The 25,912-nt window shown below is 47.5% G+C and overlaps 1 long non-coding RNA gene across 1 annotated transcript in view; it reads right to left on the bottom strand.

Annotated features, from left to right (window-relative positions):
• LOC143832231 (uncharacterized) overlaps positions 1 to 25,912 on the bottom strand; it is a 41,964-nt gene that overhangs the window by 9,054 nt on the left and 6,998 nt on the right. The window contains exon 2 of the long non-coding RNA XR_013229152.1: positions 4,423 to 4,708. This is a non-coding gene — a long non-coding RNA (uncharacterized LOC143832231). The remainder of the gene's footprint in view (positions 1 to 4,422; positions 4,709 to 25,912) is intronic.

The raw sequence follows: 25,912 nt of genomic DNA, 5'->3' as shown, positions 1-25,912 counted from the left end.
TGGGCTGGGTTGCCATCAATATGCAGATGACACCCAGCCCTTCCTCCTGATGGATGGCCGCCCTGACTGTCCCTCAGAAGCATTAGCTAGCTGCCTGGAAGCAGTGACGAAATGGCTCAAGCAGAGTCATCTGAAGCTCAATTCTTCAAAGACGGAGGTCCTGTGGCTGGGTAGGAAGTGCCCATGCAAGGAAGCGCGTCTGCCTGCCCTCTACGGCTCACTCCGCCAGGAACCTAGGCGTGATTCTGGACGCCTCCCTCACAATGGAGGCCCAGATCACAAAGGTAGCGCGGCTGGCATTCTACCATCTCCGCCAAGACAAACTACTAGCGCCCTACCTGGCCCCGGAACACATAGCTACAGGGATCCATGCGACGGTCACCTCTAGACTGGACTTTTGTAACTCTCTCTACGCAGGCCTGCCCTTAGCCTTGACCCGGAAAGATACAGGTGGTTCAAAATACAGCAGCCAGGATCCTCACAGCAACACCGTGGAGGTCTCACATCCAGCCTATTCTCCACCAGCTGCGATGGCTGCCAGTTGAATTCCGGATCAGACTAAAGGTTCTGGTAATTACCTTCAGGGCCATATGCAGTCAGGGCCCAGTGTACCTGAGGGATCGCCTCCCCGCCTATGCCCCCAAAAGAGCTCTGCGCTCCACTGCCACCAACCAGCTAAGGATGCGTGGCCCTAAAGAAGTCCACCTGGTCTCAACCAGGACCAGAGCATTCTCTGTTCTGGCCCCCACCTGGTGGAACGAGCTCCCGGAGGAGATCAGGGCCCTGATGGAGCTTAAACAGTTCCGCAGGGCCTGCAAAAAGGAGCTCTTCCGCCCCAGGCATTTGGTTGAGACCAGACACAATCATCAGCGACTGAAAGGCCCCTGCTCCCCCCCGCCCCCCCCTCAGAATTCCATGAACATGCTCTGGACCTGTTTGTATTGTTGTATTGTCTTATTATTTATGCTGTAACATTGTTATATGGTTATAACCATTAGTTATTATTGTAAAGTTATTCACATGTTTATAGATTGTTTTATGTATTGTTGTTTGTTCTGATGTAAACCGCCCTGAGCCCCCGGGGAGGGCAGTATATAAACATAATAAATAAATAAATAAATAAATAAATAAATAAATAATCTAATAGAAATTAGCCTGAAAACAGCTAAAGCTGTTGTATGGCAATGTCTTTATGATATAGATTCTCAAGAGGAATTCACAATTCTTCCTAGAATGTATAGCACTCTGAAAGGATGATTGGGAAATACTCCAGCACCATATCTCACAAACATCTCCATAGTAAAATACCGATGGGCCTTCTCAAGAGCACGTTTTAATTCTCCTCAGCCTCCCTCGAGAGCAGGTTTCTCAGTCGTTCACTGGAGTTAAGATTATGCCTGTCCGCTCCTGTGCCGCCCACTCTTCAGTTCCACCCCTCTCTGCTGTCCCGCCCGACAAACGACTCACTGCTCAGGAGTTGCATGCCAGTTGTTTACTTTCAGTTTCTATCATCGTACAAGTTCCGTTTCACTAACATCCGTCACCACTGTCTTTCTACTCATCCACCACCCACTGTGCCTTCTCCCTCTCTTCCTTATATTCCCCCTTGTGCCCCTGCCCCTTCCATTAAAGCTCTGCCTCCCTGCCCCCTCTTCCGCCCCGCCCGTCCTCGGCATCTGTTGCTTTTAGTTTCACTTCCATTCAGCTGGTTCTTTGTTCTCCCTCCAGGTTCCACGCCTCTTGCCATCTCGGTCGAGCTCTTCCCGGCTGGAGACGCAGGTAAGACCCTTCTCTGTTCCTACTCCCCACTTCCCCCTCCCTCGTCCTTGTGCGTGGCCCCTCACGCCCCTCTGAACTCCCCCTTCACTGAAGTCTGGGCAGAGTGTCGATCATTCTCCAATCGGCCGCGGCAGGCCACTCCGTATCGGGCCGTTTACTCCTTCGCCTGCTGCAGCTGTGTTCTCCTCTGGGCCTCCGGAGCCCTCTCCTACCTCCGTCCGAGAGGTGGGGGAGTCTTTACAACCTACTAGGTGGGCCAGCTCGGGTTGTGGGGCCGGCGCTCCAGACCCCGGACTCGGCAGCCGAGCCCGGCATCCCCGTGGCTTCTGGTCCTCTCCACCCCTGCCCAGACGCACACCCCCTCTTGCAGGTCAGTCCTTCACTGGCGGTGGTTCAAGCAACCTGGACCGGAAGTCAACGTTGACCCCTAGCTGGCCGGGTCGGTGGATGATCTGGAACGAGAAAGGGGACAATGACAGGTACCAACGGAGAATACGGGCATTGCTGTCCTTGGTTTTATGCAGCCACTGAAGGGGCTCGTGGTCTGTGATGAGCATGAAGGGGTTGTCAGTGAGGTAGAACTTCAGGGCCCACATGATCGCCAGGGCTTCTCTTTCGATTGTGGAGTATCATGTTTCTGGCCAGGCGAGCTTCCGGCTGACGAGCCACACCAGTCGTCCTTCCCCAATATGAAGCCCAGATACTTCAAGTTCCGGAACCCGATCTTACTTTTTTTCGAATTCACAACCAGTGAGTCAAGGACGTAAACACCGCTTTCAGGTTTTGCAGGTGAGTATCCCAGTCAGGACTACAGATGACGATGTCGTCAATGTATGCGAATGCGAAGGTGATATATTCTCGTAGGGCGAGGTTGACCAACTGCTGGAAGGTTGCGGCGGCCTCATGCCGTCCAAACGTCATGATGGTGAATTGGTACAGCCTCCGAAATGTGGCAAATGCCGTTTTCTCCTTTCGTCAAGTCTAGGGCTGTAATATACTGGGCCTTTCTGAGCTGATTGACTAGATGTTCCGCCCGGGGCATCAGGTACATGTTGAATCTGGCTTTCTGGTTTACCGCCCAAAAATCGACACAAAACCGAACAGATACATTGGGTTTCGGTACTAGCACGATGGGGCTCCTCCATTCACTAGTGGAGGGTTCTATGACCGCCATTGACAACATCTCTTCCACCTCCTGCTCCACTGTCGGCCACTTTTTGAAAGGAATGGGTCGCCAGTGCACCCATACCACGACCCCGGGTTCTGTCCAGATGGCATGTTCCAATACGTGCGTGCGCCCAGGCATGTTCGAAAACAGTTGGGTGAACCGGCGCACCAGTCCCTCCCTTTCCTGGCGTTGTTCCAGCGTCAGCGTGGGGTCCAGCGGGGGCGTCTCATCCACCGGTGGTCCCATGGCCTGCCAGGGCAGTTGTCCATCCGGTGAGAAGCCCGTTTCTTCTTCTAGGGCACAGCCCCCTCCCTCTCGGGGGCACCATCTTTTAAGGTAATTGACGTGTACGATCCACGTCCGCCGACCTCCCGTTGTTGGGTATACCTTGTAGTCACGGGCCCCAGTACTCTGAGTATCCGGAAAGGTCCTCTCCAGCGATCTCCGTCCGTCGCCCCCAGACCCTTCTGATGTAGCAGGACTTGGTCCCCCTCGCGGAACGTGCGGCCTCTAGAGTGCTGGTTATAATATGCCTTCTGGGCTTGTTGGGCAGCGGCCAGGTTATCCCTGGCAGCCGTCTGCAGCCCTTCCAGGTGTTCCCAGAGATCCTGCACGTACGTCCCTGGGTCCCGCGATGGTGGCGGCTCTTTGTGTACCCAATGCTCCCCCAACAGATCGAGGATCCCTCAGGGACAGCGCCCGAACAGTAGCTCGAAGGGCGAATATCCCGTAGAGGCCTGGGGCGTCTCCCATAGCGGGAACAGTATAGGATCGATCAGCAAGTTCCATTGCCTGGGCTTCCTGTAGGCCAAGGCCCGCAACGTCTGATTCATGCATTCGGTCAGACCGTCCGTCTGGGGGTGGTAGACCATTGTGAAGACCTGCTGGATTCCTAACAGTCGACATAGCCGCCTCATGCAGGCTGAAGTAAATGGAGTACCCTGATACGTTAGGATCTCCCGAGGCAGCCCCACCTGGGCGAAAAAACGCATCAAGACCTGGGCCACCCCTTCACTTTGCATGGATCTTAGGGGAATGGCCTTGGGGTATCTGTTGGTGTAGTCCATGATTACCAGCAGGTATCGAGAACCTCTCAGAGTTCGGGGCAGCGGACCCACAAAGTCCACGCCGATGTGGTTAAACGGGTTCAGTTGAATAGTTAACAGTTCCAGCGGGGCCCGAGGCGGGATTCTGCCGGTAGTTCTTTGGCAGGCTTCACAAGAGCGGCAATAGGCCTGAATGTCCTCTGTGATCTGGGGACAAAAGAAACGCCAGCCCACCCGCCGGAGCGTCGCGGGCGTGCTCTGATGGCCAGCCCACTGGTGGTTGTGGGCTGTCTTTAGCATCTCCTGTCGGTACCTCTGGGGCACCAACATCTGCCGTATCACCGTCCCGTTATCCTTCTGGCACCAAAACCACAGCCCGCCTTCCTTCACCACCTGCGGCCACCTGCCGTTGCATCTGGGGTCTCTTACCTGGCCTTCGTTGATCGCCCCCCCACCTCTCAGCTCCGCCAATGTCTCATCCTCCTCCTGGAGCATGGCCAGGTCCGGGCCGTTCTGCAGGTTATCCTGCAGGGTGTCGCTGGTTTCTGGCTGCTCGGCGGCGGGACCGTCTCCTGCGTTGGTCTTGGTGGGACAGCCAATCTTGGTGTCTGGGGATGTCATCCGGCTCAGGAGTTTGGCAAACTTCGGAGCGTCTCGACCCAATAGCAGGGCAGACGGCTGTCAGGAACCAGGTTGAGCCTAGCCTGCAGGGTCCCTGATAAAGACACATCCAAGATCCAACAGGCAGTTGTAAATCCAAAGAGAGCTATATTAAACAGAGTCCACATAACGCTAAAGCAAGCCAAGATCTTCCTAAGCAAAGATCTTGATAATAACAAAGAATAATAGGAAACCCAGGGCAGATATAGAGCCCATCGCATAAGGGAGGGGGCACATAGGCATTTTGGTGGGAGAGCAAGAGGGCAGCAAAGGTGAGTTGATTCCCAAGGGACCAGATGGTCCGGAATCTCATCTAGGCAGTTGGCACATTGTTGAGACTGGAATTGTCTCCGCAAGGACACTCATGTAAGATTGATGCATCAGCAGCGGAACCTCTCCTGCTGGGAATGCAAAGGGAGGCTGGAAGCCAGCGGATAGATTTACTGTTTTATGGCCTTGGCTTGGGCCAGCTGGTGAGAGACCAAAAGGTCTGCGAGAAAGCGAAACTTAGCTGGCACTGGGAATGCAAGGGGAGTCTTGGAGCCAGAGAGCAGATTTATAGAGTTATGAAGGTTGGGCTTGCCAGGGCCCAGGAAATGAAAAGGTCATGAATCGGGGTTCATGACAATGGCAGACGGGTCACTCGGGCCACTTCGACATCCCACTGCCGCCCGAGGTACCCTAGGGTCATCCGCACCACAGGGAAGTTCTCCCCATGACTGTGACAGCAGGTGATGTGGATCCAGCATAGGACTGGCAGCCCGGGGGGTAGTTGGTCATCTCGCCCCATGGACATTGAGCTGCCACTGTCCACTGAGGCTTGCCGCCAGCATCCTGCCACTATCACTGACCACAGTGGGGGTCTTTTTGGGTCAGTTGTCACCGTCCCAGCCATGGCCACATCCCACCCCATGTCGCATTCCATGAGGGGGCACTGTCTCTTAAAATGCCCCCACTATCCACACGTATAACAGGGCCCCTGGTCTCCTCCATCGTGAACTCTGCTGTCGTGTTTGCTGCTCCCCGGGTTGCCAGCCCCCGGCGGTGCGTGTGGGCGGGTCCCCCTGACCCCCTTGGCAGGCCACAACGGTCTAGGGGACGGGATTGCCTAGACTCTGGCCTGTCCTGCCTTGGCTCCTGTTACCTGTCCCGGACCCCTTCCTGTTGTTGGCCCCTTGCGGGCGGTCGCCCCCCCTTCGGGGCTTCGGAGGTTACCTTCTTTCGGCAACTCCCGTTGATCTGCTGCCATTTGACGGCTCTAGTTAATCTCCAAGCTGGGCCAGAGACACTGGTTTTTGATACCCCACCCAGTGGTGTATCTGCGCTGGCAGGATCTGCAGTAATTGCTCCAGGACCACCTTCTACATCACCTTCTTCTCGCCCTCGGTAGTGGGGAGCAGCCACAGCTTCGCCTCGTCACGGAGCTTATTAATCACCACCCGGGGCCGAGCCCCCTGGGGAAATATAATGGCCCAGAGTCGCTGCCTATGCGTCTCTGGGGAGATTGTTATGTGGGCTCCATGGCAGGCTTCCACAACTTACTTGCTTGCAAACAAAAGAGGAGTTTGTCAGCACACCTGGCAAGTACAGAGAGACAAAGGCACCCTACCCAAGACTCCCGTCTAGCCAGCCAGGCACATTGTCTTGTAAAGGGAACTGGCCACTCTCTTTCAACACCAACACCAGATTTGGTCTTTGTCTTTTCCCTTACTACTATCCCCAAGCATAAGCAATCATCCAGGATTTGCCAGAAATGGGCCTTTAGCCCTTCTAAACAGGAAATATTTCTTCATATTCCCAGCAGCTAGTTTCTTTGTCTCAGCAACCCGTTTCTTTGTTGGGACCCAGCCCCAGCCATCAAACTCTTTGTCCAAGCCCTGGACAAGGTAGGATCAGCCCCCTGTAACCTCAGGCCACAAATTTCCTTTAAATATTGGGCTCCCACAGCCACAAAGTGCAGTCAGTTTCCAGGCTACAGAAACACTGTCTGACGCTGTGGTCCCTCGTCCGTCGCCCCAAATTGCTTCCCTGGACCTCCGGAACTCTGCTTCGCCCAGAAGACAGGTAGATATCACTTCCAATTAACCCTTAGTATAGGTTCCTCTCCTATAAGCCTTTTCCTTGTGTGCTAGTAGCTACGAATGTACATTTCTATGCTAGAGTGCGCATGTGTTGTCTTTTGTCTAAGTGTATGTTAATAAAATCCTACTATGTTTAGATCATTGTCTGCCTTGGTTCTATCTCAGTGACATAAGTACCCAGGAAACTGTGCAATACAAGGTCCCACGTTACTCCATGCTGCCTCTTGCTGGCTCTACTAGCTGATTCCCCACAACTAAATTTAGACACGTGTCCTTACAGACATGCATTTGGCGTAACAGATCTGGTGGATCACGTGGGCAATTGCCCCAGGGCTTTTATTCCGTGGTAAAAGCGGACACACAACTACCTTGGTTTAAAACCTCTGTGATGTAGGGGGAAAGTCTCTGAATTGAACTAGTAGCTTTTGTTGTCTGAGTGTGTTTGCCAATTGCTGTTGTATGAATTCTGGGTGGGCTGTTTTCCGTTCCCCTCCTTCCCTTTAGTACTGCAAAGCCTGTTGACCGTAGGCTAAAATGGTGTTCATTTGGAATTTTTTTGTGGGTTTTGACTGTCGCTCTGTGGGGACCCCACATTGCATCTTTCAGATCCGCTGGGTGTCTCCCACCACGGTAGTGTGTGATAGGGAACCCCGCCCTCATGCATTTGACCTTCGCTAAGGTAGACAAGGAATTCCAGGGTGAACTTTTAAAAGTAAAAACACATTTGCAAAATGTGCTGGATTTCCAAAGCCACACAGATAATAAATTGAAAAGAAAATCCAGCAAATCCAGCAACCCAGCTTCACCTCTTGTCTTTAGAGAAGAGGAAGGGGCTTTTTGCACGGCTTCAAAATCGCACAATGGTTGCTAATTGGAAACGCTATTGATTTGCCTTAACGCACGACGTCGTAGACAATCTGCAACACTCCTGAAACCGATCAGCAAAAAGCGCTTCGTTGTAGCGCTTTCAGGGGAATCCCAAAAAGTGGATTCACCCTCCGGAAAGCACTACACTCTTGCAAACAATCTGTAACACTAGCGATAAAGACCTGTGCGTTACCATTGTTGCGGTTTCTTCAAAGTCCCTCCTCCTGAGCCTGTCCTCCAAACTTCCGGCGAAGCGATCGCCATTTTTTTTTCTCCGAGCGAGCGGGGATAAACGCACCAGCGAGCCTCTTTCTGTTTAGAGGCTTCCCTGGCTTCAGTCCTTTACCTTTAGTCACTAAGCACAAACCACATAAAAGCCCGTTTGCTGAAATAAAGTCCCTTTATTTTTTACACATTAATTCAGCCGAAAATCGGGCCCGTGAGGGGGGGGGATTTTTTTTTATCACTCGAGGCAGCGTGGCAACGATCATACGATCAAACGACAGCTCACATTAGGCAGCTGGATGGGTCTCTCCGTTGCAACGAATCTACCTAGATTCGTTGCTATGGGTCTGTTTTTTTTTTTTTTTAAACCTTTCTTAAAGGGAAAGGGGCTGTTTGGGAGCATGTTAACGGCTGCCCATTGGCTGCTTGACGGCCAGGGGCGGGACGAGCTTGGCAATAGCGCTTCCTTTCTAGCGATTTCTGCCGAGACCGGAAGCCTGTGGGAAACGCTAAAAAACGCAACTGATTCCACTACAAAGGCAGGTATGCATAACGACGAATTCCACTATTTTAAATGGCGATTTTTCATTCCGCAAACAATTTGCAACAAAGATCCCCGTGCGTAAAGTATAGAAATATTCTCAGTTCCCCCATCTCAGAGACAGGAAGGAAACTTTGCCTCTGAACCTGTACAGAGTTCCAAAATCCAAGTTTACAACAATTTTTTTAACAGGGAAGAATTTGTTGCAAAAACAACATTCTTTTTTAATTTACTCTTAGCTTCCCTCCTCCCAGTAAATGTTCGAAGCAACAGATTTCCAATTCAATGATATAATCAGCTTAAACTCTCAATTTCCAAAATAGTTCCAGGGCCACTGAGCTGAGAAAAATAATTGTTCAACATGTGTGCTTCCATTTTTACTTTTTTAATTTTCAAATTTTAAATCTGGCTACAATTGGTAGATTTAAAATTTGAAAATTAAAAAAGTAAAAATGGAAGCACACATGTTGAACAATTATTTTTCTCAGCTCAGTGGCCCTGGAACTATTTTGGAAATTGAGGCTGGGAGTTCAAACCCAGCAGCCGGCTCAAGGTTGACTCAGCCTTCCATCCTTCCGAGGTCGGTAAAATGAGTACCCAGCTTGCTGGGGGGGTAAACGGTAATGACTGGGGAAGGCACTGGCAAACCACCCCGTATTGAGTCTGCCAAGAAAACGCTAGAGGGCGTCACCCCAAGGGTCAGACATGACTCGGTGCTTGCACAGGGGATACCTTACCTTTACCTTTTTACAATTGGTAGAACCTCCACTGATAGTTGCATTCACACTGAAATAGCCACTATTTTGCTATCTTAAAACAGGCTCTCTTTGTCTAACTGCCTTCCTAGGCACTCAGGCCTGTGACTCATGCCTTGCTCTCCGCCCGCGAAGCAAATAATCTACATAACGAAGGAACTTTAATAGCACAGAAAGTATTCTTTCTCGAATCAGGAAGGGAAGAAGTTTTGTTTCTTTAAAGACTGACCCCCATCTCAGGGAAGCAAGGAGGGGAAGTCACAGATCCTCTTTGGGACATGCGTCCTTTACAGATTTTTCTTCCCTTTTACCTTTTTTCTTTTTATTTTTAATTGGCAATTAGAACCTTTTCTTTTCGTTTTGTCATTTTTCTTTTTTCTTTTTGAATGAAAATTTAGCTTATCAGCCAGCCGATAAAGACACTCTGCCCATGCACAGGAACAGTCTTTCCTTTTAAGAATACCAGGTTGCTCTGCCTAAGAATGGGAGCATCTGGTTGAAGTATTTCCATTGTGTCCAGTTCAAGGAATGGAAAGGGCAATCGGAAAATCCCCAGGAGGATTGTGCCACCGAAGAGCCCCCAGAGGTCAAACCTCCAGCCCCCACCACAACAGTTGTGGTCAAACAACTTTCACTGAGCAATTCAGGAGAGCCTGCTTTGGAAGGTGTGGCAGAAACCTTCCTCCAGTTTGATCCAGGGTAAAGGGAAATAGGGACAAACTCCTTGCCTGCTCTCGGACACGAGGGGGGGGAGAATACTTTACACCAGTGGACCCCAACCTTTTTATCACCGGGGACCGGTCAACGCTTGACAATTTTACTGAGGCCCGGGAGGGGGGTAGTCTTTTGCCGAGGGGTGTCGCTGTCATCTGAGCCCCTGCTCCGCTTGCTTTCCCACCGGCGCCCCTGACTTCCTGCTGCCCGCTGGGGGGTGCTGCCAGCAGCAGCTGCGCAGTGCCACACCGAGGGGGAGTCCCAGCCATGATGGCTGCTGGAGAGCACCAAAGGTGAGCCGGCGGCAAAGTGGCAGGGCTGCCCCTGAGACAGCAACTGGGGAGAGGACGAGGAGGAGCCGCTGGCCAGTACCAACTGATTAACGGACCGGTCCCGGTCCCTGGACCGGGGGTTGGGGACCATTGCTTTACACAGCTTAATAAATGTATCCATCTGGTTAGCCCCAAATGTCATGGGTGCTTCCCTGATTGATGTAGCAAAAACTGAGATTTTGACCAATAAACCGGCAATAGCAACTGATGCTACCTCTTGACTGGCCAAACCAGTCCAAAATTCTCTGGAGATTGTTGTAGAAGTACAGCACTCCATGAATTCAACAAGCAGACGTTTCCCTGGCACTCGCGTGTGAGCAGGCTCACTCTATTAATTTGGCCCTAGTCACGGAACTAATCAGACCTGAATCTGAGGGCCACATTAAGTAAAGTAGTTCATGATGGCAACCTTTATGCTGAATGAAGCTGCCCTATCTGATTGGTGGGCTCTCTTGCATGTCAAGATCGAGCTGGGATTGCTCCGCCTGTTCGTGGCAACAGTAGTTCCATAGGAAGTTTTCCAAATTCACCCTGTAGTTCTTCTTGGACTTCTAATTCAGTCCAGAGACATCCTCTATTTTAGCCACTGGACTTGGATCTCTCTTCTACGGGTTGGCAGACAGTCAATGTCCAAGGTTGCCAATGCCAGGAGAAATAAGGCCTCATCTGTGACAGTGAAGCCCTATAGGCACATCACCCGTGCCTTGCCCCCACCAAAAATTGATCAGGAAAAATGCTCTTTTGGACGTGACCCAAGAGCATAATTCGGCCATTCATTATCACCAGATCCAGCTGATAGCACCATTATTCAATCACAGTTTCTGTAAAATGTCCTCAATCCATGAATGGGTCTTCACTTACACCGCTCTCCTCTGGACGAAGCAAGAGCTCCCATATCTCTCCTGTTGTCCTGGGACTCTGTATGGAACTCCTCCACAACCTCCTCATGCATCCTGCTCTTTAGAAAACCCTGGAATCAGTGAAAGCAGCTGGAGATGCTGCCATCCTGACCGTCACTCACAACGGTAACCAGATCTCCACTTGAACCACCATGATTACTAACTCAGGACATCACCAGTGGTGGGAATCCCTCCTAGGATAGTCAAGCACTGCTACCGGTGCCCTCAAATTCAAGATGCACCCCATCATCATCATCTGCCAGATTGCCCTGGTCATTGCCCTTTTCTGCCTCGCCTGCTGGGAAAAGGGACAATTCAACAGACTGTACCTAATTGCCTCGTACCCATAATGAACCCTTGAAGAAGAAGAAGAAGAAGAGTAGGTTCTTATATGCCGCTTTTCCCTACCCGAAGGAGGCTCAAAGCGGCTTACAGTCGCCTTCCCATTCCTCCCCCCACAACAGACACCCTGTGGGGTGGGTGAGGCTGAGAGAGCCCTGATATCACTGCCCGGTCAGAACAGTTTTATCAGCGCCATGGCGAGCCCAAGGTCACCCAGCTGGCTGCATGTGGGGGAGTGCAGAATCAAACCTGGCTTGCCAGATTAGAAGTCCGCACTCCTAACCACTACACCAAACTGGCTCTCACCAAACTTGGTCTACCATGCACACTCTACTGGCGGCTACTGCAATTTACCTCCTGACCTGGAGTTGGACTAGATGGCCTGTATGGCCCCTTCCAACACTATGATTCTATGATTTTATTATGCTTCCTGCTTTCCCCTGCCTGGGTATTCCAGGAAGATACCTCCTGCAGCCCGAAGGACTATAGATTCTGCTCTGAACTCTTTTCTGCCTCTCACCAGCATGGACAGGATCCCTCCGTTCCACTGCATTTTTCTTGCACAGCTGGGGACCTGCATCACCTACAGCTGCCCTTCCTGTCTACCAACTCAAGATGGTGATGGAATAAAAATTGGAAAAATTTTGACTCTAGCCCAGTGGTCCCCAACGTTTCTACCACCGAGGACCGGTCAACGCTTGATAATTTTACTGAAACCCGGGGGGGGGGGTAGTCTTTTGCCGTGGGACGTCGCTGCCGCCGCCTGAGCCCCTGGTCCACTTGCTTTCCCACCGGGGCCCCGGACTTCCTGCCACCCACTAGGGGGTGCTGCCAGCAGCAGTTGCGCAGTGCCACACTGAGGAGGAACCCCAGCCATGGCAGCCGCTGGAGAGCACCAAAGGTGAGCCAGCGGCACAGTGGCAGGGCAGCCCCTTAGGCAGCAGCCGGGGAGGAGGATGAAGAGGAGCTGCGGCCCGGTACTGACTGATCCACGGACCGGTTCCGGTCCCCGGACCGGGGGTTGGGGACCACTGCTCTAGCCTACACATGGACTGGACTGACTAGCAGCAAAGCAATTGCAGCTGCCCTACCGGATTGGATATTTGATTTAATGCACAATTTACAACCCACTAGGTGGGCCAGCTCGGGCTGTGGGGCCGGCGCTCCAGACCTCGGCATCCGAGCTCGGTGTCCCTGGGGCTTCTGGTCCTCTCAATCCCCGCCCGGACACAGCCCCTGTGATAATGCCGTACCTGAGACAATTTCACATATCTTACCATGTCCTTTTTATGAAAGCATCTGAAAATATCTAATCCTACCTTTACTATCCCATTACACTAGGCATACATCTCTGTCCTCCCATAATAGTGAGTTAAACTTTTGCTAAGAGATAAAGATCCTCTTATTTCTAACTTGGTAGCAAAATTCCTTTACATTTCTACTAGAATAAGATTGAAAAGAATGTCCAAACAATAGTAATGGATAGGTAAATGCCATCTTATCACTTGGGTTAATGGACTGTTCAAGAAGTTGTATTGATTCCTTGTCCCTGTAGTTAACTTCCTTGAGGTTTCTTCGCCCTTCTTCTTTACATGTTATAACCCTTCCCCCCCCCTATCTACAATAACATTATATTTGTTTCCAATGATGTGTTGTTTTTAACATTGTTTTATTATAATATTTGTATGTGGCTATACTCTTGAATTTTTTTAATGACATCATATTTATTAACTTCTGTGATTTGTTGTTGCAGTTTGTACAGATGTATTTTTATATGGGTCAATTGACTGAATAAACACACTGACTGACTGACATTAGAGATGATGATTTAAAAGTAATTCTTCTGATAAGCCTTCCTGATTCTTATAAACATATTGTGTCTCAGATTGAATCAAAAGAAAATCACTCTCTAGCTGAAGTCATTAGCATGTTAGAAGATATTTATAAGAACAGAATGTTTGAAAAGGAATCGCTGCCTAATGAATCACAAATGACTCTCTCTGTGAATAAGAAAGAGATTGTGTGCTTCAAATGTAACAAGAGAGGGCACATTAAGCACAACTGTAAAAATCCTAAACAAAGGATTTACAGGCAAGGTGGCCGAGGCAGCAGCCCAAACAGAAAGCCTGATAGAGATTTGAGAAAATGTTTTATTGTATTGGAAGATGTTTACAAAAATGAAATGTGGTATGTATATTCTGGATCTGTGGCAAATATGTGTGGAAATCACCAGAATTTTGTAACTTTCAATGAAACTAGAAAGCAGGTTCTGACTGTGACTGATAGGTCAATGACTTGTGAAGGAATTGGGACAGCTTTGCTGAAATGCAAATTGCTCTCAGGAGATCCTGGTGAAAGACTGCCTTCTCTTGCAAATAATCTCATATCTGTTGCAGCTGTTACCAAGAAAGGAATGGATGTCATTTTTAACAGAGAAAAATGCCATATTAATGATGGAAAAGAGCTAATAGCCACAACAACCAGAATTGTTGACTTGAACATGCTTGATACATGTGTGCAAAGTGTGAATCTTGTTGAAAGTTGCAAACACAGAGACTGTATGTTAATGTGGCATAGGTGTTTGTGTCACAGAGATTATTATGCAATTAAGGAGCTTGAAAGGCAGAACTTAACAAAAGGCATGCAGATAGGAAGGTGTCTTACTGAAGGAGAGAGTTGTGTGTGCTGCATTAAAGTGAAAGGGACTAGCTCTAACTTCAAAGGGCAGCATGGCACGGGAAGAACAAAGGGACCATTAGAGTTAATACACAGTGATGTTTGTAGTCCAATGAAGACAGCGACCCCAGTGGGAACAGATATATACTGACTTTTATTGATGATTATACAAGATTTACTGTAACTTATTTACTTAAAGAGAAGAGTCAAATGCTGGAAAAAAAATTAAGAATATGTAGCACTGGTCAGCAAAAGATTTAAAAATGCCAAGCCACTAGTTTATCAGACAATGGGGGAGAATATGTGGGACATGAAATGAATGTTATCTGGTTGAACAAGGAATATACCTCAGAGCAGAATGGTGTGGCAGAGAGGAAGAACCGTTCTTTCACTGAAATGCGTAAATGCATGCTTCTTGAAGCAGACTTACCTGAGAAGTATTGGGGAGAGGCGATTATCACTGCTACCTACCTGCAAAACAGATTACCTACTAAAGATACTACAGCTACACCATATGAACTGTGGTATGGTCAGAAGCCCAGTGTGAATCATTTAAAGGTGTTTGGATCTAAAGCTTACACCTACATTCCTAAAGAGAAGCCGTCCAAGATGGATCTTCGCACAGAAGAAGGCATTTTTGTACGCTATGCCTTAGGATGTAAAGGTTACAGAATCCTTGACCCACAGACAGAGTCAAGATCTGTAATGCGGTGTACACTGATAAAAATCTAGAAGCATGAAAGCAGTGCACATCAGTGAATCAACACCAACAGAGAAGTATAAAGCACCGCGACCAGAAACAGTGTTTCTCAGTGCTGTGGATAACAGAGACACAACTGCAGAACCTCAGGAACAAGAAGGGGTTGCCGAGCCAAGTGTCATACAATCATCTAAAACAAACAAAGGAGTACCACCAGGTAGATTTTCTTATCTAGTAAAGGAAGAAACAACACCTGAACCTTCCACATGGAAAGACATAGAAAGGATGCCTGCCAACAAAGCAGCAAAATCGAGGAAAGCTGCAGAAAAAGATATTGAATCTTTGATCAAGAACCAAACATGGACATTCATGGAACTGTCTCCAGGGAAGAAGATAGTTGGATGCAAGTAGATCTTCAAAACCAAACTTGGTGCAGAAGGGGAAGTACAAAGGCACAAATCCAGATTGGTTGCCAAGGGATACTCCCAGAAGTATGGAGAAGACTATGATGAAAACTTGCACCAGTGGTGAGACACACTTCAATAAGAATGCTCTTAAGCAGCAGCAAAAAAGATGCACGTGGAGCATCTGTATGTAAAGACATCATTTCTTCATGGAGAAATGAAGGAAGAAGTCTACATGGAACAAGCCACCAGACTTGAAAGGCAGAAAGATGAGAATCTTGTGTGTAAACTGAAAAAGAGCATCTATGGACTGAAACAGGCTGCAAGATGCTGGAATGAGAAACTGCATCAATTACTAACCAAGGAAGGGTTTGATCAAGGCAAAGCTGAACCCTGCCTCAAGATATAGAGACAACAGATGGACTTGTATACTGATTTATGTAGATGATCTGCCTTTATGTGGTGAAGCCAAGAAGAACTGTGATGAAATAGTTCAACACCAGAATCAAGAAGTGGAAGTGAAGCAACTTTGAGACATCCAGTACTATCTTGGAATGCAAATAGAACCTAGAGAAGAAGAAAGCTATCGTCTCAATCAGAAACAGAAAATGCAATGATTTCTGAACTTTGTGAAGACGAACGACTTGGAACAGACAGGAATTAGTTAATGTTTCCTCGACAACAAGCAGTTGTTGTTGTTAGGTGCGAAGTCGTGTCTGACCCATCACGACCACATGGACAATGATCCTCCAGGCCTTCCTGTCCTCTACCATTCCCCGGAGTCCATTTAAGTTTGCACCTACTGCTTCAGTGACTCCATCCACCCACCTCGTTCTCTGTCGCCCCCTTCTTCTTTTGCCCTCGATCGCTCCCAGCATTAGGCTCTTCTCCAGGGAGTTCTTCCTTCTCATAAGGTGGCCAAAGTATTTGAGTTTAATCTTCAGGATCTGGCCTTCTAAAGAGCAGTCAGGGCTGATCTCCTCTAGGACTGACCGGTTTGTTCGCCTTGCAGTCCAAGGGACTCGCAAGAGTCTTCTCCAGCACCAGAGTTCAAAAGCCTTTGACGCTTGGCCTTCCTTATGGTCCAACTTTCGCAGCCATACATTGCAACTGGGAATACCATAGCCTTGACTAAACGCACTTTTGTTGGCAGGGTGATGTCCCTGCTTTTTAGGATGCTGTCTAGATTTGCCATAGCTTTCCTCCCCAGGAGCAAGCGTCTTTTAATTTCTTTGCTGCAGTCCCCATCTGCAGTGATCTTGGAGCCCAGGAAAATAAAATCTGTCACTATCTCCATTTCTTCCCCATCTATTTGCCAGGAATTGAGAGGGCCGGATGCCATGATCTTTGTTTTCTTGATGCTGAGTTTCAAGCCAACTTTTGCACTCTCCTCCTTCACCCGCATCAACAGGCTCTTTAGTTCCTCTTCACTTTCTGCCATTAGAGTGGTATCATCTGCATATCTGAGGTTGTTGATATTTCTCCCGGCAATCTTGATCCCAATTTGTGACTCCTCTAATCCCGCATTTCTCATGATGTGCTCTGCATACAAGTTAAATAGGCAAGGCGACAGTATATAGCCTTGCCGAACTCCTTTCTCAATTTTGAACCAGTTAGTGATTCCATGTTCAGTTCTCACTGTTGCTTCTTGACCTGCATATAAATTTCTCAAGAGACAAATAAGATGCTCTGGTATTCCCATCTCTTTAAGAACTTGCCATAATTTGTTGTGCTCCACACAATCAAAGGCTTTAGCATAGTCGATGAAGCAGAAGTAGACGTTCTTCTAGTACTCCCTAGCTTTCTCCATGATCCAGCGTATGTTGGCAATTTGATCTCTAGTTCCTCTGCCTCTTCAAAATCCTGCCTGTACTTCTGGAAGTTCCCGGTCCACATATTGCTGGAGCCTAGCTTGTAGGATTTTGAGCATAACTTTGCTAGCATGAGAAATTAGTGCAATGGTGCGGTAGTTTGAACATTCTTTGGCATTGCCCTTCTTTGGGATTGGAATGTAAACTGACCTTTTCCAATCCTGTGGCCATTGTTGAGTTTTCCAAATTTGCTGGCATATTGAGTGTAGCACTTTTACTGCATCGTCCTTTATGATTTTGAATAGTTCAACTGGAATGCTGTCACCACCACTAGCTTTATTGTTGCTCAGACTTCCTAAGGCCCATTTGACTTCACATTCCAGGATGTCTGGCTCCAGGTCAGTAACTACCCCATTGTGGTCATCAGGGATGTTAAGCTCGCTCTTGTATAGTTCTTCTGTATAATTTTGCCACCTTTGTTTAATCTCTTCCGCTTCTGTGAGGTCCCTACCATTTTGGTCCCTTATCATACCCATCTTTGCATGAAACGTTATCTTCATATCTCCAATTTTCTTGAAAAGATCTCTGGTCCTCCCCATTCTATTGTTTTCTTCTATTTGTTTGCACTGTTCATTTAAGAAGGCATTCTTATCTCTTCTAGCTTTTCTCTGGAATTCTGCATTCAATTGGGTGTATCTCTTTCTCCCTTGCCTTTCACTTCTCTTCTCTCCTTAGCTATTTGTAAAGCTTCCTCAGACAGCCATTTTGATTTCTTGCATTTCTTTTTCTTTGGGATGGTTTTAGTTGCTACCTCTTGTACAATGTTGCGAACCTCCGTCCATAGTTCTTCAGGCACTCTGTCTATCAGATCTAATTCCTTAAATCTATTTGTCACCTCTACTGTGTATTCGTCGGGGATATGATTTAGTTCATACCTGAGTGGCCTAGTGCTTTTCCCTACTTTCTTCAATTTAAGCCTAAATTTTGCAACAAGAAGCTCATGATCTGAACCACAATCAGTCCCTGGTCTTGTTTTTATTGACTGGATAGAACTTTTCCATCTTTGGCTGCAGATCACATAGTCAATCTGATTTCTGTGTTGACCGTCTGGTGATGTCCATGTGTAGAGTCGTCTCTTGGGTTGTTGGAAAAGAGTGTTTGCTATGACCATTGTATTCTCTTGACAAAATTCTACCAGCCTGTGCCCTGCTTCATTTTGTACTCCAAGGTCAAACTTGCCTGTTATCCTGGTTATCTTTTGGCTTCCTACTTTAGCATTCCAATCCCCCATGATGATAAGCGCATTATTTTTTGGCGTTGCTTCTAGAAGGTGTTGTAGGGCTTCATAGAACTGGTCAACATCATCCTCTTCAGCAGCAGTGATTGGGGCATAGACCTGGATCACTGTGATGTTGAATGATTTGCCTTGGATTTGAACTGAGATCATTCTGTCATTTTTGGGATTGTATCCCAAGACTGCTTTTCCTACTCTCTTATTGATTATGAAGGCTACTCCATTTCTTCTGCGAGATTCTTGTCCACAGTAGTATACCTGATGGTCATCTGAATTAAATTCACCCATTCCTGTCCATTTTAGTTCACTGATTCCTAAAATGTCGATGTTCAGTCTTGTCATTTCTTGTTTAACCATGTCCAGCTTGCCTTGATTCATGGATCTGACGTTCCAGGTTCCTATGGAATAAAAATCTTTACAGCATCGGACTGTCTTTTCGCCACCAGTTACTTCCACAACTGAGCGTCCTTTCGGCTTTGGCCCAGTCGCTTCATTCTGGCACTACTCGTACTAGCCGTCTGCTCATCCCCAGTAGCATATTGGACACCTTCCGACCTGAGGGGCTCATCTTCTGGCGTCATATCGTTTTGCCTTTTGGAACTGTCCATAGAGTTTTCATGGCAAAGATACTGGAGTGGTTTGCCATTTCCTTCTCCAGTGGATCACCTTTTGTCAGAGCTCTCAGCTATGACCTGTCCGTCTTGGGTGGCCCTGCACGGTATAGCTCATAGCTTCACTGAACTTCGCAAGCCCCCTTGCCACAACAAGGCAGCGATCCTTGAAGGGGGCAGTACAGAGGGGGCAGTACAACAAGCAGTACAGAGAAGCAATTGGGAAGCTTCTGTACATCAGCAAATTGATGTCCAGATATCGTGGCAGCTGTTGGCTTATTATGCAGGAAGGTGGAATCACCGACCAAAAGAGACTGGAATGCAGTCGAGCGAGTTAGAAAGTACCTGACTGGCACCGCACATCGGAAACTGAAGTTACCAACATGCAACAATCCCAGACTGGTGGGATACATGAATGCTGATTGGGTAGGAGACACTACTGTCAACAAGTGGTCACCTATTCTACTATGGTGGCGGAGTAATCAGATGGAGCAGCAGGAAGCAAGATAATGTATCTGTTTCCACAACTGAAGCTGAATATGTATCCACAGCGGAAGCATGCAGACAACTGAAATGGACTGGTTTAGCAAAGAATTATCACATGGCTGTATTTGGATGCTGTGACACAGTTTACTATTATAACAGGATTAACTTTTGCTTATATATTCCTACTAGAAATAGAGCCCATTGTGAGGCAGACAGCGGGCGCTAGCGGGGTGTGGGATTGTTGCGGCACAGCGGGGAGGGCTCGGAGGGCGGGCAGGGTGCGCACGGCGACTTGGGGCGAGTGGTGGCGGCCTATCTGAGGTAGGCACGGGCCGTCTGGAGGCATGGGAGGTTCTGAGGCAGGCAGCAGGCTCGGCGCAGATGCCCCAGGGCTGGCGGGTGAGGTTCGGGCGGCGGGTGAGTGGGTTGGGAATCGGACGCGGCAGAGGACGGGTCGTCGGCGGGCTTCTCGAGGCGCGGCGGGCGTGGCGGCAGTGGCCGGGCTCTGGAAGCTGGCGGGAAGTGTGGGGAGGCGGAAGGGGGGGCGGCGGGCGCGGGCGCTGGGTGGGCGGGGAGCTGGCAGCGGGTGGCAGAATGGTGGCGGGGTGGCTGCGGTGAGCGCAGCCGAAGGGGGGTAGATCGGGAGGCGCAAAGCGCCTCCCGATTCATCAGTCCAGCGGCAAGGGACCAATCGCGAGTCACACTGTGTGCGGCTCGCAACTGGTCCCTTGCCGCCGGACTGACAATCGGAGGGCCCAATGGGCAGGCGCTTTGCGCCTGCCCATTGGGCCCTCCGATTGTCAGTCATGAGGAAGGGGCCTATCGTGTTCCTTCTTGTATGTCTCTAGATTGCTATTCTTAGGGGCAATATCCTTCTTCTTCTCAGAAGCTTCTCTCACTCTCTCTCTTTCTGCAAGCCAGCCATGTCGACAGGCTCTATATCTCTCCTCTGTACTATCCTAGTATAGTCATTCCTAAATAAATCCTTTTCTTCTTAATCCTAAAATACAGCATGCTAATATCTATGACTTACTTACCCTGCTAACATCATGGAATCATAGAGTTGGAAGGGGCCATATCAATCATCAATCAATCAATCAATATTTATTCACGGTCATTCAGACCAAAACCCAAATACATGCAGTTAAAACCAAGACAATCCAAAAAGCAGGAAAACTGCCAATACTATAAAAATGTTAAAAGTCTGACATCATAATCAGTATTTAAAATATACTTTAAGTTACCAGTTAAAAAAAATGGCTTTGTACTTATAAGGTTGGATCATAAATAATTTTTTGATCTATATACCGAGTACGCAATTTCATGGCGGCGGTGCAAAATTTAGCTGTGCAGAGAGTTGTTTGCTTATCTGCGTCTTGAAGCAGTACCTTGATTTTCTCCTTTGTGGAAGATCTCAGGTAAGTGTTCAGAATTGGCTGGATAAAGGTGCGTCTGATAGTGTCATAAATGGGGCAGAACAGAAACACATGTTCATCTGACTCTATCCATCCGCTGGCACAAGGACAGAGTCTCTGAGCAAGGGGTTTCTTTTGGTAGCGCCCCTCCAGCACGGCAGTGGGTAGAGTTGAGCATCTTGCTTGGGCGAAGGCCCTTCTATGGGTGATAAGTTCTAGGTCTGACAGGTATGGAGCTGGAACAAGCGTGTATCGGATCCTATCTGGACACAGAAATTCTGGTGTTTTGGGGCCATACAGGCCATCTAGTCCAACCCCCTGCTCAACGCCGGATCAGCCCAAAGCATCCTAAAGCATCCAAGAAAAATGTGTATCCAACCTTTGCTTGAAGACTGCCAGTGAGGGGGAGCTCACCACCTCCTTAGGCAGCCTATTCTACTGCTGAACTACTACGACTGTGAATTTTTTTTCCTGATATCTAGCCTATATCATTGTACTTGTAGTTTAAACCCATTACTGCGTGTCCTTTCCTCTGCAGCCAACGGAAACAGCATCCTGCCCTCCTCCAAGTGACAACCTTTCAAATATTTAAAGAGGGCTGTCATGTTCCCTCTCAACCTCCTTTTCTCCAGGCTGAACATTCCCAAGTCCCTCAACCTATCTTCATAGGGCTTGGTCCCTTGGCCCCAGATCATCCTCGTCGCTCTCCTCTGTACCCTTTCAATTTTATCTACGTCCTTCTTGAAGTGAGGCCTCCAGAACTGCACACAGTATTCCAGGGGTGGTCTGTCCAGTACCGTATACAATGGGACTATGACATCTTGTGATTTTGATGTGATGCCCCTGTTGATATAGTCCAAAATGGCATTTGCCTTTTTTACCGCTACATCACACTGCCTGCTCATGTTTAGTTTACAATCCACAAGTACCCCAAGGTCTCGTTCACACACAGTGTTACCTAGAAGCGTATCCCCCATCCAGTAGGTATGCTTTTCATTTTTCTGACCCAGATGCAGAACTTTACACTTATCTTTACATTCATACGCTTGTCTTAATTTCTCAAGAGCCATATTTCTGCCAGTGCAAAAAGCCCATCAATGCTCCAAGCAGAGACAGTATTGGGAACTGTACAACATAATCTTCAGTACGCATCTAGAGTCTCTACCAAATGTCCAGAGGATTGCAAAATTAGCCCTGGTCTACCACATCAGCAATCCGAGAAGAAAGATTTCAGGGGTGGTAGAATGGACTGTGCTGTTCTCTGCGGGGGTGGGGGACACATTCCTAATGCTTTTTGTAAATTTAAATCTTTAATTTTTAAAAATGTACATGTACATGTAGTATTTTTCCAATTACAAGGAGAATTTTAATGTAGAAGAACGTTGAATACAGTCATCTGTGGTCTGAATCTATTGCATTACTTCAGCATTCTGTCACATCATTATGCCTTGGATATTCAAATATGTCTAATATGTACCACATATCTTCCAGGGTAAGACACAGAAAGATCTCAGCTGCAGACTTAAAAATCAAGAACAAAGTGTCCATATGTTTAAAACAACAACTTTCCTCCCTTTCTACAGTTAAAAATTATATTGTATCCAGAAATGGGATTGAGAAGTATATCAAAAGCAGTCCATTATGCACTAAGCTCATAGTGCATTATGCACTAAGCGTTATGTTGCGTTATGCACTAAGCACTTTTAATTTTTGCATCAGGTAGGAGCCTATTGCAAGGCAATTTTCCAGTGTTTTTGTCAAACCAGTCTTCCCTGTGAAATGAAAGTTGGTTTTCTTAGAGCAGTAGTCTCCAATGTTATTTGTGTTCGAATGTACAAAATCTGCAGTGTGCATGATTCAAAAGGATTTGAAGACTATCACAGGGCAGGGACATCAGAGATGTGTATGTAGCAGAGTTAGAATATGGACTTCCTGGTATTTTGCAAAGAGTCTCCTCCTTTGTCCTGATTGGCTCTTTGGAGACTTCCTGCTGCTTTGAACTTACTTCCTCTAGAGTTGTGCGCTTTGGCTGCCGATGTGGCCGTTCATGCCCAAAGTGGCCAGTGCCGCGGTATGGGGGGGAGGCACACTTGTGCTGCCCCCTCCTTCCTGCACCGTGGTGCTGGCCACTTCGGGCATGAAAGGCCACTTTGGCGGCCGAAGCACATAACCCTAACTTCCTCCCTACTTGCCTCCAGAACCAACAGACAAACTGAACAGTTAGATAGACAGACTACTAGGACTCTCTCTGATTTCTCTACAAAGTTATTTCTCTTCACAATAAAACTATTTTATTCTTTTAAGAAGCCATCTGGTGCTGCAAACGCTTTGCTTATTTAAACTGCATTTTTGAACCTATGGGCAAGTATTAAATCTGATGAAAAATAATGGGCATAAGAAAACAAAAAACGGAATAGTGTTGCAAAAAAGCCAGTAGTTAGGAACCAAAAGGCCAGGTGTCCACAAAATATAAATATACAAATTAACACTTATTGTGCACAACTTATAAGGTTAAAAAGTTAAAAACATAGAGCCTGTAGGCTAATAATTTAAATTACAAAATGTGCACCATACATTGATACATGCACAGGAGCTACTGGATCACACCAGAATTTTTAAGCAGCCATGGAGGAGGAGACTGACATTTGATAAATGGACTTCTCTCAGTTCAATTTTTATCGAGCGTGTTATTCATAGAGAATAAACTTTTCTTGTTATTGTTTTCTGTTAAGGCTCTTGGAGTCCCCAAGACTCAAGAAGTGAGCAAATCAAGGAAACACATCAGTGGACACCTCGTTGAAACTTATACTTTATACTAGGGCTCTACTCATGAGGTGAATCAGATTAGGATGAATTCACAGAATTATATAAAGTGTATATAGAGAGTGTGTTTATAAACTGCATAGAGAGCTAATAATATTTTAGACTGTGTCACACAGGCGTACATATCAGTTAATCTCCTGTCTCATGGTTGCTCAACATAGCTGGAAATGTGAATGGAATGACATTTGAAGTCACATCATATGATGGGAGAATTCATTCACACCATTCCAGTGTATACTGGAAGCTTTAGTCATGGAGCGATAAATACGTTACTCTAGGCCAGGCAGCATCACCTAGTCATGTAGGATGAGGAGTCAAGTATGACTGTCCAAAAGGATTTGATCAGTTGGACAGAGCCATCTAATAATTATGTATTCATCATCACATCTCTGCTGCCCCATAGGTCTATTCAGTTGCATGGACAGATTAATACAGAAGAGAGAGGCTACAGTCAAGTAGCTTTCCATGTAGTTGTAGCCAGCATTCATTGTGTTTATAAGCAGCCATTGTTCTGCAAATGCTCTTCAGACTCTGTCTTCAGTGACCACTGTTACCCCAAAGAATTTTTAAGCATTTTATTTAGAGGCCATCCGAAGTTAACAAAAACTGTAGGCTGGAGCTTGGAGGCCTCCTCAAGTGCCTACATACAGTATCTTTAGAAAGAACTAGGACAGCAAGGATCTCAGGCCATCTTAACTGCATGAACAGGTGCAGTGATTTGCTGTGGGTGCCATGGTGCCAGTTCTCTTTTCTGATGCCCACTTGCTGTTTCCCAGAGAGCCATTCACAGCCATCAATCTTGGCCTTTCTCTGTCTCACTGGAGCAGGAGGTGCTACAGAAGTCTAGAAGGCTCTCTCTGTGGGTTGCATCGAGCACACACATAGTTTGGAATCTCACAGCATTTTGTACTCCCACCCATGGCAGCCATACTGTGGGGTACCCGCTGCCCTTTTCAAAATCCCAAGGCTGCCCCTAGCCTAAACAAATTTGGGGATTCCTGAACTGCTGCCAGTATCATAACTTATTAACTTATATCAGCCTTTTCTAGCCTTTTGCCTGTGGAGGAGCTTTCAAGCTTCAAGGATCCCCGGAAGTGAGGTCATCTGGCCACGCCTCCCTGTCACACACCCTGGAAATGACATATCACCAGAAGTGACATCACCTGCACACTTTGCCCTCCTTTCATCATCCCCCCCACCTTTACTACTGCTATGGTGGCTTCACCTTATGTTGGCTTACAAGAATGGCAGGAGCTAAGAAGACATCCCAGTCCCCCCATACCACAACATAACCTACTCTCCCTCTTTTTCATTTTTACACCCACAGCTTACCCACTGAGCCCTCGGGGCAGAGGCCGCCAGTTCCATAGTTTGTGGCCAATTTCATTAAGGTGGGAGGAGAAAGGCTGTGGACCCCCTCTGGAGCTCCCAGGGGTCCACAGACTCCTGCTTGGGAATCCCTGACCCATAGTTTTAGACACCTTTTCATGGTAACCTCAGGCCTGTATGATAGATGTTATAATTTAAATATTTCCATATCTCTCTTCTACAATCACCTTGGAGACTTGTTTATTTTGGAGTTGGAAGCCATGTGCTTTCTGGTAAGAAAATACATACAGCTCCTACCTCAAAACCGTGTTCTGAGCAACTCTCCAAACATAAGGGAATGGTGAATTACAACGTGGAATGGTGACTGCTGCCACCTTGTGTCAGTGAGGGTATGCTGTTATTGTTTGGTTTTTCCTCTCAGCAGAAGCCCTGGGCTTGGGAGAATTTACATAAGACCAGGCCAGAAGCTCCCATAAGTACAAATGGGGGTTGGGGATAGTGACCAGTTTGATCCATGGCCTTGCCAACACACAAAGGCATCTTGTACAGTGTTCCATGCCAGGACCTGATTGTTAAAATTGTTATTTAAATAATTAAGTTCCCTTACATTACGTTGCAGGAATTAAACCTAGCCAATTATTCCTTAGTAGTTATGCACAAACATTGTACTTTGGGGAGTCCTCAGCTTTGCTGGCCTTGTAGGAGCTTTCTGGTATGTTGAGCACACTTAGTGATACACCCAAAAGCAAACAAAACCAATAGGCAAAAAGTGAGATTTATTAAATGCAGTCCTAGGTTAAGATGACCAGACGTCCTGCTTTTGGCGGGACAGTCCCGCCTTTGGGGCATTTGCCCCGCGTCTTGCCGCATTTCCTAATTGTCCCGTGGCATTCTCCAATTAAAAAAAAAATTACATTTTTTTAATTTTTAAAAAAAATTTAAACTTTTTTTCCA

This window comes from Paroedura picta, chromosome 3, assembly GCF_049243985.1.
Source record: "Paroedura picta isolate Pp20150507F chromosome 3, Ppicta_v3.0, whole genome shotgun sequence".
NCBI lineage: Eukaryota > Metazoa > Chordata > Lepidosauria > Squamata > Gekkonidae > Paroedura > Paroedura picta.
This window is presented reverse-complemented; position numbering and strand designations above follow the sequence as displayed.